The following is a 17,953-nucleotide window of genomic DNA, read 5'->3' as shown; positions in this document are numbered from 1 at the left end:
CATAGTAAATATTTATACGAGACTAACGCAACTTGAACGAGTCAAATCGGATGTAAAACGGAGGAGATACGAATTTCCTAAGGTTTTATGTATTTGATACGGGATTAATTAAGAAATAAATTTGAATACCATTTTTATGTTCAAACAGAGACACAGGATGATAAACAACATTATTATAAAATTATAGGAATTGGAATGAACTCATTTGGAATTAGTATGAATTTTCTATGATTTATACAAGTTCTAGCAATTATTTTTGTATTAAATTCAATTTCTAAATTAAATAATGAATTCTCAGAGCTGTGGACTGGGCGCATGAATTCTGGAAAGCGCAGGGGCTCACGCGCAAGTTTCCAGAGACACAGAGTGCCCCTAGCATGGACGGCGGGTTCATTTAAAACAAACGCAGGGGCTTATGTGAAACATGGCTCGGGTGAAGGGGTACGGGGCCATTAGGGTCGTCCGATTTCAAATCAATGGATCCGAGCAGTCCTAGACCCATGTGTGATGCTGGCCCTTGGATCTAGATCCATCATCCCAGATTTTAAACAAGCCAGATCGATGGGGATCCGTTCGATCCCAGATCGATGGCGCAAACACCTAAGAACGAACCTCACAGTTGGATCCAATCCAGACCATCCTTTACTCATCCTACGGTTTAGCACCCGCCGCCAGATCCGCCAACCAGAGCTCTAATCTCGACCCTCAACTCTCGCATCGACGGCCAGGGACATTCTCATCCCCCCCCCCGTGCTAGCCGAATGTGGCGGCGCAGCTCCGCCACCACGACGAACGCCGACATACACCCCCGAACAGCCACGCCAGAGCCGCAAAGATAAATCCAAGGGCATCTACACAAACTCTAGGGAACGGCGAATACTCTTGGAGTGATCTTACCGTGAATCGCTGCGCAGTGGTCCCAGGTCACGGCAGAGCGCGAGATCGACGGAATGTTCTACTCTGGTGATGAATCCCTGCAATCCCATTAGCGAGATCAGGGCGGCAAGGCCACAGAAACCCTCCCCACGGATCGACGGAGCGAGCGAGCAGGCACGTTGAACCTCACAACCTGGGTGCCGTCGACTTCAGAGTTTCCCCTCGCGGCGGCTCTCAATTTCCTCTCCGAGCTCGACACTAATGGCGGCTCATGCTTTCCGCGAGACAGGCCCCAGCTCCCGGTTTTGAAGAGGACGGCGTGGTATAGGGCGTTAAGTCGCGCGTGACTCGAGCGTTCAGCGCGCGCGAATCGGGCGTTCGGTTGCCAACAGCGGTCGGTGCGCGATTCCGTTTCGAGCCGCCGAATTGAGGATGAAACTGTCATCATGACCCATCCGTCACTGACCCGCATAGTGCACAGAGATTCGGCCACTGCCAGACGGGGCCCAGGGGTCGGCGTTGATTTCCCCACAGGCGCGCGGGGACAGCCAGAGTAGCGGCCCCATCTGCCAGCGAGAATGGGGCGCACGGCCACGCGGGTGAGAGGAAGGTAAAACTGGGCCGCACGAGGGGGCAAAATGGGCCGAGGGCAGTTGGGATTTGGCCCAGATGAAGTTTTTCTTTTTTTTGTTTTCCTTTTATTCTAAATTCAAATCAGCCCCAAGTTTAAAATTCCAGATTTTTGTGGCAAATCTATCTTCTCATCAAATGTTCAATTTGAACATGATATGAACTTTATAGGTTTTTTATTTTGTATTTTATGGTAATTCTCTCTTTCTATATTATTTCTCATTTTCAAACTTTCAAGTTAGTCTTTATATTTCTAATTCGTTTATTATTTTATTCATATTGTTGTGACTACTATTAAGGACACAAACAATTAAAAGTCAACATAATGCACAATTTAGTGATATGTCTTTTTATTAATTATTTATTTTTAAGTGAGGTGTTCACATGTGATGATAAGTATAGATCACAAAACCTTGAGCTCTTCTCTATTTACATTTTTTTATTTACAAATGTCAATTTCAAATCCAAGATAAAGTTTTAAGAGTTCGAATTTTTAATACATACTCAAAATCAGTTATGAAGCAATACATATATATTTGTTTTATTATTATTGAAAGGGAATTAGGCTTACACCTAGTCCCTAATTAATTTTGGTGGTTGAATTGCCCAACACAAATAATTGGACTAACTAGTTTGCCCAAGTGTATAGATTATACAGGTGTCAAAGGTTCACACTCAGCCAACAAAAAGATCAAGTTTTGGATTCAACAAAGGAGCAAAAGGCCAACCGAAGGCACCTCTGGTCTGGCGCACCGGACTGTCCGGTGTGCCACCGGACAGTGTCCGGTGCACCAGAGGACTCCAACTCGAACTCGCCACCTTCGGGAATTTCCAAGGCCGACGCGCTATAATTCACCGGACTGTCCGGTGTACACCGGACAGTGTCCGGTGCGCCAAGGAAGATCAGCCTCAGGAACTCGCCAGCTTCGGGAAACTCCAACGGCTAGTCCGCTATAATTCACCGGACTGTCCGGTGTGCACCGGACTGTCCGGTGCAACTCCGGAGCAACGGCTAACTCGCGCCAACGGCTACCTGCAGAGCATTTAATGTGCGCGCAGCGCGCGCAGAAGTCAGGCGTGCCCATACTGGCGCACCGGACAGTGAACAGTGCATGTCCGGTGCGCCACCGGACATCAAGGCGGGCCCACAAGTCAGAACTCCAACGGTCAGAATCCAACGGCATTGATGACGTGGCGGGGGCACCGGACATGTCCGGTGTGCACCGGACTGTCCGGTGCGCCATCGAACAGACAGCCTCCCAACGACCACTTTTGGTGGTTGGGGCTATAAATACCCCAACCACCCACCATTCATTGAATCCAAGTTTTCCACCTCTCAACCACTTACAAGAGCTAGGCATTCAATTCTAGACACATACAAAGAGATCAAATTCTCTCCAATTCCACTCAAGGCTTTAGCGATTAGCGAGAGAGATTTGCCGTGTTCTTTTGAGCTCTTGCGCTTGGATTGCTTCTTTTCTTTCTCACTTGTTCTTGAGATCAAAACTCCATTGTAATCAAGGCAAGAGGCACCAATTGTGTGGTGGCCCTTGCGGGGAAGTTTTGTTCCCGGCTTAGATTTGAGAAGAGAAGCTCACTCGGTTCGAGGGACCGTTTGAGAGAGGGAAGGGTTGAAAGAGACCCGGCCTTTGTGGCCTCCTCAACGGGGAGTAGGTTTGCGAGAACCGAACCTCGGTAAAACAAATCCGCGTGTCACACTTTTCATTTGCTTGCGATTTGTTTTTTCACCCTCTCTCGCGGACTCGTTTATATTTCTAACGCTAACCTGGTTTGTAGTTGTGATTATATTTGTAAATTTCAGTTTCGCCCTATTCACCCCCGCTCTAGGCGACTTTCAATTGGTATCAAAGGCCGGTTCTTCATTAGAGCCTAACCGCTCGAAGTAATGTCGGGAGATCACGCCAAGAAGGAGATGGAGACCGGCGAAAAGCCCACTACAAGCCACGGGAGCACTTCATCGGAAGAGTCCCGCACCAAGAGGAGGGAGCAGAAGAAGAGCTCCTCCAACAAAGGGAAGGAGAAGAAATCTTCTTCTCACCACAAAGAGAAGAAGGAAAAATCTTTTTCCCACAAGCCGCATCGAAGCGGAGACAAGCAAAAGAGGATGAGGAAAGTGGTCTACTACGAGACCGACACTTCATCAATATCGACCTCCGACTCCGATCCGCTCTCCGTAACTTCTAAACGCCAAGAGCGTAAGAAGTTTAGTAAGATCCCCCTACACTACCCTCGCATTTCTAAACATGCACCTTTACTTTCCGTCCCATTAGGCAAACCACCAACTTTTGATGGTGAAGATTATGCTAGGTGGAGTGATTTAATGCGATTTCATCTAACCTCACTCCACAAAAGTTTATGGGATGTTGTTGAGTTTGGTGCACAGGTACCGTCTGTAGGGGATAAGGATTATGATGAGGATGAGGTGGCCCAAATCGAGCACTTCAACTCTCAAGCAACAACAATACTCCTCGCTTCTCTAAGTAGAGAGGAGTATAACAAAGTACAAGGGTTGAAAAGCGCCAAGGAGGTTTGGGATGTGCTCAAAACCGCGCACGAGGGAGACGAGCTCACCAAGATCACCAAGCGGGAAACGATCGAGGGGGAGCTCGGTCGGTTCCGGCTTCGCAAAGGGGAGGAGCCACAACACATGTACAACCGGCTCAAGACCTTGGTGAACCAAGTACGCAACCTCGGGAGCGTAAAGTGGGATGACCATGAAGTGGTTAAGGTTATTCTAAGATCTCTTATTTTCCTTAACCCTACTCAAGTTCAATTAATTCGTGGTAATCCTAGATATACTAAAATGACCCCCGAGGAAGTAATCGGGCATTTTGTAAGTTTTGAGTGCATGATCGAAGGCTCGAGGAAGATCAACGAGCTTGATGATCCATCTACATCCGAAGCTCAACCCGTCGCATTCAAGGCGACGGAAGAAAAGAAGGAGGAGTCCACACCAAGCCGACAACCAATAGACGCCTCCAAGCTCGACAATGAGGAAATGGCGCTCGTCATCAAGAGCTTCCGCCAAATCCTCAAGCAAAGGAGAGGGAAAGACTACAAGTCCCGCTCCAAGAAGGTTTGCTACAAGTGTGGTAAGCCCGGTCACTTTATTGCTAAATGTCCATTATCAAGTGATAGTGACAGGGGAGACGACAAGAAGGGGAGAAGAAAGGAGAAGAAGAGGTACTACAAGAAGAAGGGCGGCGATGCCCATGTTTGTCGGGAGTGGGACTCCGACGAAAGCTCAAGCGACTCCTCCGACGACGAGGACGCCGCCAACATCGCCGTCACCAAGGGACTCCTCTTCCCCAACGTCGGCCACAAGTGCCTCATGGCAAAGGACGGCAAAAAGAAGGTTAAATCTAAATCCTCCACTAGATATGAATCCTCTAGTGATGATAATGCTAGTGATGAGGAAGATAATTTGCGTACCCTTTTTGCCAACCTTAACATGGAACAAAAAGAAAAATTAAATGAATTGATTAGTGCTATTCATGAAAAGGATGACCTTTTGGACTCTCAAGAGGACCTCCTAATTAAGGAAAACAAGAAACATGTTAAGGTTAAAAATGCTTATGCTCTAGAAATTGAGAAATGTCAAAAACTATCTAGTGAGCTAAGCACTTGCCATGAAACAATAGACAACCTTAGAAATGAAAATGCTAATTTGTTAGCTAAGGTTGATTCTCATGTTTGCAATGTTTCAATTCCCAACCCTAGAGATAATAATGATGATTTGCTTGCTAGGATTGAAGAATTGAACATTTCTCTTGCTAGCCTTAAAGTAGAAAATGAAAATTTGATTACTAAGGCTAAAGATTTTGATGTTTGCAAAGTTACAATTTCCGATCTTAGAGATAAAAATGATATTCTACATGCTAAGATTGTTGAACTTAATTCTTGCAAACCATCTACATCTACCATTGAGCATGTCACTATTTGTACTAGATGTAGAGAGGTTGATATCAATGCTATACATGATCACATGACTTTAATTAAGCAACAAAATGATCATATAGCTAAATTAGATGCTAAAATTGCCGAGCATAACTTAGAAAATGAAAAATTTAAATTTGCTAGAAGTATGCTCTATAATGGGAGACGCCCTGGCATCAAGGATGGCATTGGATTCCAAAGGGGAGACAATGTCAAACTTAATGCCCCTCCTAAAAGATTGTCTAATTTTGTAAAGGGCAAAGCTCCCATGCCTCAGGATAACGAGGGTTACATTTTGTACCCTGCCGGTTATCCTGAGAGCAAAATTAGGAGAATTCATTCTAGGAAGTCTCACTCTGGCCCAAATCATGCTTTTATATATAAGGGTGAGACATCTAGTTCTAGGCAACCAACCCGTGCTAAGTTGCCTAAGAAAATTCCTAGTGCATCAAAAGATCATGACATTTCTTTTAAAACTTTTGATGCATCTTATGTGTTGACTAACAAATCCGGCAAAGTAGTTGCAAAATATGTTGGGGGCAAGCACAAGGGGTCAAAGACTTGTGTTTGGGTACCCAAAGTTCTTGTGTCTAATGCCAAAGGACCCAAAACCATTTGGGTACCTAAAGTCAAGAACTAAACTTGTTTTGTAGGTTTATGCATCCGGGGGCTCAAGTTGGATACTCGACAGCGGGTGCACAAACCATATGACAGGGGAGAAAAGGATGTTCTCCTCCTATGAGAAAAACCAAGATCCCCAACGAGCTATCACATTCGGGGATGGAAATCAAGGTTTGGTCAAAGGTTTGGGTAAAATAGCTATTTCTCCTGACCACTCCATTTCCAATGTTTTTCTTGTAGATTCTCTAGATTACAATTTGCTTTCCGTTTCTCAATTATGTCAAATGGGCTACAACTGTCTATTTACTGATGTAGGTGTCACTGTCTTTAGAAGAAGTGATGATTCAATAGCATTTAAGGGTGTGTTAGAGGGTCAGCTATACTTAGTAGATTTTGATAGAGCTGAACTCGACACATGCTTAATTGCTAAGACTAACATGGGCTGGCTCTGGCATCGCCGACTAGCCCACGTTGGGATGAAGAATCTTCATAAGCTTCTAAAAGGAGAGCATATTTTGGGACTAACAAATGTTCATTTTGAGAAAGACAGGATTTGTAGCGCATGCCAAGCAGGAAAGCAAGTTGGTGCCCATCATCCACACAAGAACATCATGACGACCGACAGGCCGCTTGAGCTACTCCACATGGATCTATTCGGCCCGATTGCTTACATAAGCATCGGTGGGAGTAAGTACTGTCTAGTTATTGTGGATGATTATTCTCGCTTCACTTGGGTATTCTTTCTACAGGAAAAATCTCAAACCCAAGAGACCTTAAAGGGATTCTTGAGACGGGCTCAAAATGAGTTCGGCTTAAGGATCAAGAAAATTAGAAGCGACAACGGGACGGAGTTCAAGAACTCTCAAATCGAAGGCTTCCTTGAGGAGGAGGGCATCAAGCATGAGTTCTCTTCTCCCTACACGCCACAACAAAATGGTGTAGTGGAGAGGAAGAATAGAACCCTATTGGACATGGCAAGGACCATGCTTGATGAGTACAAGACTTCGGATCGGTTTTGGGCCGAGGCGGTCAACACCGCTTGCTACGCCATCAACCGGTTATATCTTCACCGAATCCTCAAGAAGACATCTTATGAACTCCTAACCGGTAAAAGGCCCAACATTTCATATTTTAGAGTTTTTGGTAGCAAATGTTTTATTCTTGTTAAGAGAGGTAGAAAATCTAAATTTGCTCCTAAAACTGTAGAAGGCTTTTTACTAGGATATGACTCAAACACAAGGGCATATAGAGTCTTTAACAAGTCCTCAGGACTTGTTGAAGTTTCTTGTGACGTTGTGTTTGATGAGACTAACGGCTCTCAAGTAGAGCAAGTTGATCTTGATGAGATAGGTGAAGAACAGGCTCCGTGCATCGCGCTAAGGAACATGTCCATTGGGGATGTGTGTCCCAAGGAATCCGAAGAGCCTCCACATGCACAAGATCAACCATCCTCCTCCACGCAAGCATCTCCACCGACTCAAAATGAGGATGAAGCTCAAGTTGATGAAGTAGAAGATCAAGCAAATGAGCCACCTCAAGACGACGTCAATGATCAAGGGGGAGATACTAATGATCAAGACAAGGAGGATGAAGAGCAAAGACCGCCTCACCCAAGAGTCCACCAAGCAATCCAACGAGATCACCCCGTTGACACCATCCTCGGCGACATTCATAAGGGGGTAACTACTAGATCTCGTGTTGCACATTTTTGTGAACATTACTCGTTTATTTCCTCTATTGAGCCACACAAGGTAGAGGAAGCACTACAAGATTCGGATTGGGTGGTGGCGATGCAAGAGGAGCTCAACAACTTCACTAGGAATGAGGTATGGCATTTAGTTCCACGTCCTAATCAAAATGTTGTAGGAACCAAATGGGTCTTCCGCAACAAGCAAGATGAGCATGGTGTGGTGACAAGGAACAAAGCTCGACTTGTGGCCAAGGGATACTCCCAAGTCGAAGGTTTGGATTTCGGTGAAACCTATGCACCCGTAGCTAGGCTTGAGTCAATTCGCATTTTATTAGCCTATGCTACTTACCATGGCTTTAAGCTTTATCAAATGGACGTGAAAAGTGCCTTCCTCAATGGACCAATCAAGGAAGAGGTCTATGTTGAGCAACCTCCCAGCTTTGAAGACAGTGAGTACCCTAACCATGTCTATAAGCTCTCTAAGGCGCTTTATGGGCTCAAGCAAGCCCCAAGAGCATGGTATGAATGCCTTAGAGATTTCCTTATTGCTAATGGCTTCAAAGTCGGAAAAGCCGATCCTACACTCTTTACTAAAACTCTTGAAAAAGACTTGTTTGTATGCCAAATTTATGTTGATGATATTATATTTGGATCCACTAACGAGTCTACATGTGAAGAGTTTAGTAGGATCATGACACAAAAGTTTGAGATGTCTATGATGGGGGAGTTGAAGTATTTCTTAGGATTCCAAGTGAAACAACTCCAAGAAGGCACCTTCCTAAGCCAAACAAAGTACACTCAAGACATTCTAAACAAGTTTGGGATGAAGGATGCCAAGCCCATCAAGACACCCATGGGAACCAATGGGCATCTCGACCTCGACACGGGAGGTAAGTCCGTGGATCAAAAGGTATACCGGTCGATGATAGGATCTTTACTCTATTTATGTGCATCTCGACCGGATATTATGCTTTCCGTATGCATGTGTGCAAGATTCCAAGCCGACCCTAAGGAAGCTCACCTTACGGCCGTGAAACGAATCTTGAGATATTTGGCTTATACTCCTAAGTTTGGGCTTTGGTATCCTAGGGGATCCACATTTGATTTAATTGGTTATTCGGATGCCGATTGGGCGGGGTGCAAAATCAATAGGAAGAGCACATCGGGGACTTGCCAGTTCTTGGGAAGATCCTTGGTGTCTTGGGCTTCAAAGAAGCAAAATTCGGTCGCTCTCTCCACCGCCGAAGCCGAGTATATTGCCGCAGGCCATTGTTGCGCGCAATTGCTTTGGATGAGGCAAACCCTGCGGGACTACGGTTACAAATTAACCAAAGTCCCTTTGCTATGTGATAATGAGAGTGCAATCAAAATGGCCGACAATCCCGTCGAGCATAGCCGCACTAAACACATAGCCATTCGGTATCATTTTCTTAGGGATCACCAACAAAAGGGAGATATCGAGATTTCATACATCAATACTAAAGATCAATTAGCCGATATCTTTACCAAACCTCTTGATGAACAAACTTTTACCAAACTTAGGCATGAGCTCAATATTCTTGATTCTAGAAACTTCTTTTGCTAGATTGCACACATAGCTCATTTATATACCTTTGATCATGTCTCTTTCATACGCTATGACTAATGTGTCTTCAAGTCTATTTCAAACCAAGTCATAGGTATATTGAAAGGAAATTGGAGTCTTCGGCGAAGACAAAGGCTTCCACTCCGTAACTCATCCTTCGTCGTCGCTCCAAGAGACTCTCCATTCTTGGGGGAGAAAAGCTGAGCATCAAAGAAAAGGACCTTGTCTTTGGGGGAGAGAGTAAGAGCCCAAAGCAAAAGGACCGGACTTCATCTTTGGTATAATCCTAACTCATTTATTTATGACCAAAGGGGAAGATAGCACTTCGAGGGCTCTAATGATTCCGTTTTTGGCGATTCATGCCAAAGGGGGAGAGAGTAAGAGCCCAAAGCAAAAGGACCGCACCACCACCAATTTCAAAAACTTAGTGTTGAATACTTTTCAATTGGTATCCTATTATGTTCAAAAGGGGGAGAAAATAGTATTTCAAAAATGATATATCAAAACCCTCTTGAACACTAAGAGGAGGATTTCATTTAGGGAGAGTTTTGTTTAGTCAAAGGAAAAGCACTTGAAACAGGGGGAGAAAATTTCAAATCTTGAAAATGCTTCTCAAAATCTTATTTATTTACCTTTGACTATTTGCAAAAGAACTTTGAAAAGGATTTACAAAAGAATTTGCAAAAGCAAAACATGTGGTGCAAACGTGGTCCAAAATGTTATATAAGAAAGAAACAATCCATGCATATCTTGTAAGTATTTGTATTGGCTCAAATTCTAAGCAACCTTTACACTTACATTATGCAAACTAGTTCAATTATGCACTTCCATATTTGCTTTGGTTGTGTTGGCATCAATCACCAAAAAGGGGGAGATTGAAAGGGAATTAGGCTTACACCTAGTCCCTAATTAATTTTGGTGGTTGAATTGCCCAACACAAATAATTGGACTAACTAGTTTGCCCAAGTGTATAGATTATACAGGTGTCAAAGGTTCACACTCAGCCAACAAAAAGATCAAGTTTTGGATTCAACAAAGGAGCAAAAGGCCAACCGAAGGCACCTCTGGTCTGGCGCACCGGACTGTCCGGTGTGCCACCGGACAGTGTCCGGTGCACCACCGGACAGTGTCCGGTGCACCAGAGGACTCCAACTCGAACTCGCCACCTTCGGGAATTTCCAAGGCCGGCGCGCTATAATTCACCGGACTGTCCGGTGTACACCGGACAGTGTCCGGTGCGCCAAGGAAGATCAGCCTCAGGAACTCGCCAGCTTCGGGAAACTCCAACGGCTAGTCCGCTATAATTCACCGGACTGTCCGGTGTGCACCGGACTGTCCGGTGCAACTCCGGAGCAACGGCTAACTCGCGCCAACGGCTACCTGCAGAGCATTTAATGCGCGCGCAGCGCGCGCAGAAGTCAGGCGTGCCCATACTGGCGCACCGGACAGTGAACAGTGCATGTCCGGTGCGCCACCGGACATCAAGGCGGGCCCACAAGTCAGAACTCCAACGGTCAGAATCCAACGGCATTGATGACGTGGCGGGGGCACCGGACATGTCCGGTGTGCACCGGACTGTCCGGTGCGCCATCGAACAGACAGCCTCCCAACGGCCACTTTTGGTGGTTGGGGCTATAAATACCCCAACCACCCACCATTCATTGAATCCAAGTTTTCCACCTCTCAACCACTTACAAGAGCTAGGCATTCAATTCTAGACACATACAAAGAGATCAAATCCTCTCCAATTCCACTCAAGGCTTTAGCGATTAGCGAGAGAGATTTGCCGTGTTCTTTTGAGCTCTTGCGCTTGGATTGCTTCTTTTCTTTCTCACTTGTTCTTGAGATCAAAACTCCATTGTAATCAAGGCAAGAGGCACCAATTGTGTGGTGGCCCTTGCGGGGAAGTTTTGTTCCCGGCTTAGATTTGAGAAGAGAAGCTCACTCGGTCCGAGGGACCGTTTGAGAGAGGGAAGAGTTGAAAGAGACCCGGCCTTTGTGGCCTCCTCAACGGGGAGTAGGTTTGCGAGAACCGAACCTCGGTAAAACAAATCCGCGTGTCATACTTTTCATTTGCTTGCGATTTGTTTTTTCACCCTCTCTCGCGGACTCGTTTATATTTCTAACGCTAACCTGGTTTGTAGTTGTGATTATATTTGTAAATTTCAGTTTCGCCCTATTCACCCGACTTTCAATTATTATATATTTTTTTCTTGTACAAATTTTGGGCCTTACATGAAATAAAGTAGAAAAATGGAACATGCTTTAGCATATTTGTTATTTGCACAGAAGACAAATTACCTTTATGTGACACCCCAGGTGTCAGTTTCGTGTTATGATGGAAGATTAATCCTAATCTCGGATGCTGAGTAAAAATTTCTCTTTCTCGCTCGCGTATGTCTCTGATTATCCAGATTATTCATTCACATTTCACCGAATTCGGAATTATTCAATCTCACAGAAGGCCAATTTTGGAGCCTGTTAAAACTTTTGTTTCTCGCCACGAATGCGAACTCGATAATCATTCTCAATTTATCAAACTCGTCTAACGCTCATGTAATCAAATGCTCGACAGTTGCTAGTCGAGCTGTGTCCGAATCCAATTCCTCGAACTTTGGTGTATGTCTGATTATTTTGTCCGAATCCGCTTTCTCAAACGTAATACTCAATATGTCGTCCTCTAATCAATTTTATCCGACTCGGCCAAATACCTTATGTCTGAACCGAATTGAAAACCACTCCGACAGCGATTTTAAAATATCGTGATTCGCCTTCTCCGACTAAAAATCCAAAGCCGATCGAATTTCAGGACGATTTATTTTCAAATCACGCGCAGGGAATTATTTCCGAGCAAATTCAAATCAAAATCTCGGTCGAATTAATCACTCAATCGTCCGTTCGCCGAAACTCTAATTCGCTCTGTTATCTGTAGAAACGAATTCCGCGGGAACATTTTTATTCGGGAAAATAAATTAGCGCAACCCGATTTCATGTTTTGGGCCAAGCCCATTCCAGCCCGGCCCAGCCCACTAATAAAACCCTAGCCCTAGTGCCTCTCTATAAATAGGAGTCATCTCCTTGCAAGTGGAGGCATTTTTGCACTCCCACCCCTAGAAAAACCACAGCCGCCACCTTCTTTTTTTTTCCTGTCTCCTTCTTCCTCACGGCTGCATCTGGGCGCGCAGCTCCTTCTCCCATGGATGGCGCCCAAGCCTCCTTCCCCAGCGCAGGGAGCTCGGCCCCCTTCCTCCCTCTCCTTGCCCATGGCGTCCCTTCCCTCCAGCGCCTCCCCTTGCCCCTGTGCTCGGCGCCCCTGCAACAGCACGCGCGCATGAGCAGGGCCTCCATGGGCGCGAGTCCCTCTGCTCCTCCATGGGCTCGACCTCCCCCTGCACCTCTCCTTAGCTCCCCATGGCGCCCAGAAAATAGCAGCTCGACTCCTCTGCTCTTCTTCCCCGTGGTCGCGATTCTGCGCAGAGCTGCGAGCAGGAGCATGCCATGGCCGGATCTGCCCCCTCCATGGACGCCCCTTGCTGTTCCCTGCGCCTAGCTCTCTCTATCCAGCGCGCCCCATTTTCTTCCATGGAAAACCAACAGCGAGCCCCCTTCCTCGCTGTCCGTCGTGGTGCCCGCCGGCTGTTCGTCAAAATGCGCAGCCAGCCGCGCGCTGCCGGCTCGCTGTTTCGTGGAGCCCTGTGGACAGCACGCCGTCGACGCCCACCGTGTGTTCGCTGTTTTGCGCAGCCCATCCGCGACGCCGTCGAAAACCGTGGTGAGAAACCCCCGCTGTTCTCAATGTTTATTTTCCGATGTGTGTGATGTTCGATGAACTGCCGCCAACAAATTGTGTGTTTTCGCAGCTAGTGGTCGACGTCGTGCCTTGCCCGTTCGACGAAATACCGAGCCATGTGGACAGCCATGCGTCTAGTCACGACCCGTTCAGGTTGATTGATTTATAGTTTATAATACATACGCTTTGGTTGATGTCGGACAATGCATGTATATATGTGGATGTGTGTAATATGTTTCGTCAATACACGTTAGTAGGATCGCATTTGCGGTTAAAGAATAAGCGATTGTTGAGGTGTGCGATTTGTAGTTTGTCTAATTACGTTTTGGGTCGATGTGGTGTATAGTGGTGTTTGATTAGATGTGGGCATAAAATGTTTGGATTATATGTCGTGGCAAGGTCGCATTCGCGTTTTGGTAAACACGCGTGTCGTGCTTGTTTTATGTGATGAGTAAGTTTAGAAATATATGTGATGTGAGTGAATTAGTACACGTATGTGTGTGTGTCATAGTGTATTATAGTAGTGGTGGCGTGAGATATTTAATTGAGGTGCGCGGGTATATGCCGTAATATGGTTATACTCGCAACAAAGAAATATGTATGTATTGTGTGACCCGACGTTTAGGTTGCTATTGTATAATCGTGTGAAGGACTCTCCCGATGGTCACGTGACTAAAGGGTGGTGTAGTGGTAAAGCGAGAAGTAAGTTTAATATTTTTTAAAAAAAACGATTAGTTGATCGCATCTGTCGGTGTCGTCATGCTTTCTGTGGTATGGCGGGTCGATGCCTTGCCTTGTCAACTATTGCATTCCATGCCCCTTTGGATAAATAAATGCCTTGTTGGTCGATTAGAGGTCTTATACGAGTGTTATCGCAGTCCAAGAATTATTGGAAGCAAGTAGCATTCATAAGTCGGTCCCGGTTAAAATTGAAGAACAATCTGATAACATATGCACCTAAGTGCTTTAGGTCCTTCAGTAGCAAGTAAGTCTTATGGAGTTTTATGCCAACGTTAATGCCTCTATGTTAGACCTTCTAAAAAATGGTGTTCTAAGTGACTTGTGTATTGTCTTGTTTAAGTTGAGAAAAGGTTAAGAAACGTTAATTAACCTGCTCCCACCCATGTTTTGAGATGCAATGTCTAAATGGGTTGCTAAGTCTTATGCTGTGATTAGCCAACTAATGTTGAGTAGGAGTCAAATTCGTTAAGTGATTGTTATATATGTGGTCTCGGATTGCGATAATAATATGCAAGCCGACGTGTAGGATGTATAGCGGCCTAGATTGTTACTCTGGCTGGCCGACTTGTTAGATGGCTTTGGTTAAGTTTGTAGTTGCGATGAATTGCTTGTTGTGGTCTAAATGTGTATGGTTATGGTCGCGGATGAAAAGTAGTAGTGCTCATGGGAGGTCTAAGTTAAATGCAAATTATTGGGTGAAAAGCGCTTCGATGTTGATTTTCGTGGAGAACGCGTGGTTAATTGAGTATGGTAAATCTAAAGCACAAAATGGCTTGGATAAAATTTATGAGTCAACTTGATGGTCCTAACTTGACTAATTTAACTCTAATCAACGGTGAAGTGTTAGGATAATTCAAGTCTCTAGAACACGACTAATTCTTAAATTATATGGAAGCTGAAATTTATTGATTGCTGTTTTGGACTGCACGCGCTGTTTTAGTTGGGCTGTATGTTTGATGAACTAAATTGTGTTTTCTGTAGATATGTGCTATAGAAAAGTGGTAGATAACTTTATTATCTTGCTGGTGTTAAAATTTGACAGCCATAGGTCTGACAGTTTAGGAGTTATGTTTTTTTCAAATTCAGTAACTGAATCTGTCCAAATTTTGTACAGATTTCAGAGACTGTACTGTTTGCTTAAGTTAATGTTTGAATCAGTCCTTGTAGATTATAAGAAAGTTGTAGATGCTTTTCTTATCTTGCTTGTGTTAAAATTTCATAACTAAAGGCCTGACGGTTTAAGAGTTATGAATTTTACAAACTGCTTGCTGTGTTCTGTCCACCGTCAGAACAGATTTCGAAAACTGAATTGTTTGATTCAGTTCAACATAGAATCAATTCTTGGTGATTATAAAAGTTATGTAGTATTTTTGCCAATATTTCTAAAAAGTCTTGGATCACTATTTTTGGTGGTCTGAAGCTTAAGTTATGAATGTTTCAAATATGGAGACTGAATCTGCCCAGTTCTGGACAGCAAGGTCTTCTAGTGTCTGTTATCATTAGTTAAATACTGAATCGCCTTAAGATGTTTATAAATAAATTGTAGACAATTTTATTACCTTTCCAGAAAGTTTAGGATCAATTTGTTTGGATGCCTGAATCTTCAGTTATGAATTTTTAAAGTCACAAGTCTGAATCTGTCCAAATCTGGACAGAGCTGCTGTGATTGCACTTTTTGACCTTGCTATGTATTGAATCAGGTTGAGGTGAAAATACCAAAGTTATAGAGAACATTTTAAGCTTTCCAGAAAGTCCTAGTTTGCTATGTTTGGATTAATAATTGAAAAGTTATGATTAAAACAAGTAACTGTTGTGCTGCTGTCCCAAAAATCTGCAAGCACTCATTTAATTGTTAGTTCACCCTTTTGGCTAAAAATGATTGGTTGACACTAAATTCACATAGAATTGTCATGGCTAAGCTTGAGATAATATATGTGTCATATTTTTATATGTTCTTTCTCTAGTTAATTGTGATGTAGTATTGTGTTGCGTAAATATCCAAAATGTTTGTCGTCTTTTTAGTGGTGTAATGTTGTGCGCTCGACGATATGTAGTTAGCTAACGCTAGTGGGTGTGGTTGCTTGTGATGTCTCGCTACTTAGTGTTTAATTCGCTAGCGTGTACTTAAAGTGTCTTGTGCTATTCCATTATATTCATACATATGCATCTTGCACCTCATATAGGACCGAGAGATGATGATCGAGCCAGTGATGTGGTGCCAACCACAAGATGCCGTGGTGGACGACCTAAAGGATGGACATAACCAGTGGATGCTCGCCAAGCGAGTACCCCCCAGCAAACACTATCTAAGTGTTAAAATAAAGGCAAGCCCCGGTTTTATGCATAACCGTTTATATATGCTATTTTACTACACTTAATGTTTGTAGGCTTGTACTGTGCACTTAAGTGTAGGAGTTGACTGGAACCTTAGTTGCATGAACTTAGGATTCCTATTGAGATGAATACTAGTATGCTAGGTCGAGTAGCTGCTTTATTAAATAGGGATCTCGGTAGAAGTCGAGTGATTTTTCTAGCACTCGCGCGAGGTCAGGACATTGATTGTATCCATTTTCATATCGTAATGATGATGGTCGGTGGGCAACGGTCCATGGGGATGCGTTGTCTATGGGATAAAAATTGGAATAAGGATTAAGGTGTGGTACCGTGTGTCAAGCGTTTGAACGTACTAAGCACATGCCGAGAAATATGGTAAATCGGTAAGCCTAGTACCTGAGTGAACCTGGCAGTGGACATATCCCCTCACGCGACCTGAGACGAGGTCTCCCATTCCGGTTATGGTGGGTACAAGTGCGGTCACTGCACGACGGCAGTCGGGGTCAGTGAGGCATTGTACGCCAAGGCGGTGAGCCCTGATCTGCTGACGGGGAATCGATGGGGACGGTTGATGTGTGTGGGGACGGAGTGCCTCGCCACGTCGTGTGTTTAGGTTTACCTTGCAAGGATAAAAAAACTCGATTCGAATCGTCTGCTTCTCGCAGCTAATGAGACTGCTTGATCCATGCTGCTACATTGAGTAATAAGTGGAAATGAGTTGACTGGCAAAAAGGTTGATTGCTTAAAAATGTTTGATATCATGTATGAGTAGCTAGGTACTCATCTAGTTTAAGAAGGAGCATACTAAAACTTGAAAAGCTAAAACTTGATTTTAGACTCAGCTAGTGCTTTTGGCAAACCAAACCCCTCAGCCAAACAGCTGCATGTCTAGAGGTAGAGGAGTAGACTCCTCACACCGGGTAAGTCTAGCTGAGTATTAGTATACTCAGCCTTGCTTGTGGCATAATTTTTGCAGGTACTCCTTAGGATGATTTGTTGATGGTGTGACTTGGCCCTCATCCCTACCACCGGGATAGACGGTCGAGTGGGTTACTGCTTCCGCAGGAGAGGACCAGGAGGAGTAGCGTGGCCAGGCTTCGCCATGTTACTCGGTTTTCTCTGTTAGTTATTTCCGCTGCAATAAATTTATGTTTATCATTTTTGAAACTCCGATAATGTAATCACTAATGATACTTATTAAATAGTGGTATTATGTTTTATTGTATTTCTCTGTGCCTCACCTTCGAGTGAGCTAGTGGTATTCGATCCTGGATAAGTGGCTTTATCGGACTAGATCCGAGGGACTGACGGGTTATTCCTGTTTAAGTGTGTTGCTGCCCTTAAGGGTGCGACTTGGGCACTTAAGCTAGAATAATTCGGGCGGTTCCGCCACACTTTAGTTAAAAGACGCTATGGATTGAAGCCACCCCCGCATTTCACGCGCACGGCGGGCAGCACATGCGAACACGTGGCATGGGCTCGGACCCGAATTTCATTCAATCGAGCAGAATACATAACAATCGAGTTGCATCCGCCCCTTGCCCCCTCCCTCTCTAATTCTGGATCTGCCCATGCCGCAACCCGTAGCCGTCGCACCCGGCCGCCTCCGTCCCTGCGGGCCTTCGCCACCGCCCTCGCCAAACGTCCCAGCCAGGGTTCCTCACAGCTTCTCCCAAGCGCCCTCCAGTCTCACCAACCCTTCTGCGGTTCTGCCCTTGGCGCCGCGCCC

General features: G+C 44.8%; 1 long non-coding RNA gene across 1 annotated transcript; it reads left to right on the top strand.

The window, feature by feature from the left end:
• Positions 1-12,445: 12,445 nt before the first annotated feature.
• LOC103634896 (uncharacterized) lies at positions 12,446-16,215 on the top strand. Its single transcript, XR_556986.4, has 3 exons — positions 12,446-13,131; positions 13,220-13,302; positions 16,074-16,215. It is a non-coding gene; the product is annotated as an uncharacterized lncRNA (long non-coding RNA).
• The last annotated feature ends 1,738 nt before the right edge of the window (positions 16,216-17,953 follow it).

Source organism: Zea mays, chromosome 8 (assembly GCF_902167145.1).
Source record: "Zea mays cultivar B73 chromosome 8, Zm-B73-REFERENCE-NAM-5.0, whole genome shotgun sequence".
In the NCBI taxonomy this organism is placed as follows: Eukaryota; Viridiplantae; Streptophyta; class Magnoliopsida; order Poales; family Poaceae; genus Zea; species Zea mays.
This window is presented reverse-complemented; position numbering and strand designations above follow the sequence as displayed.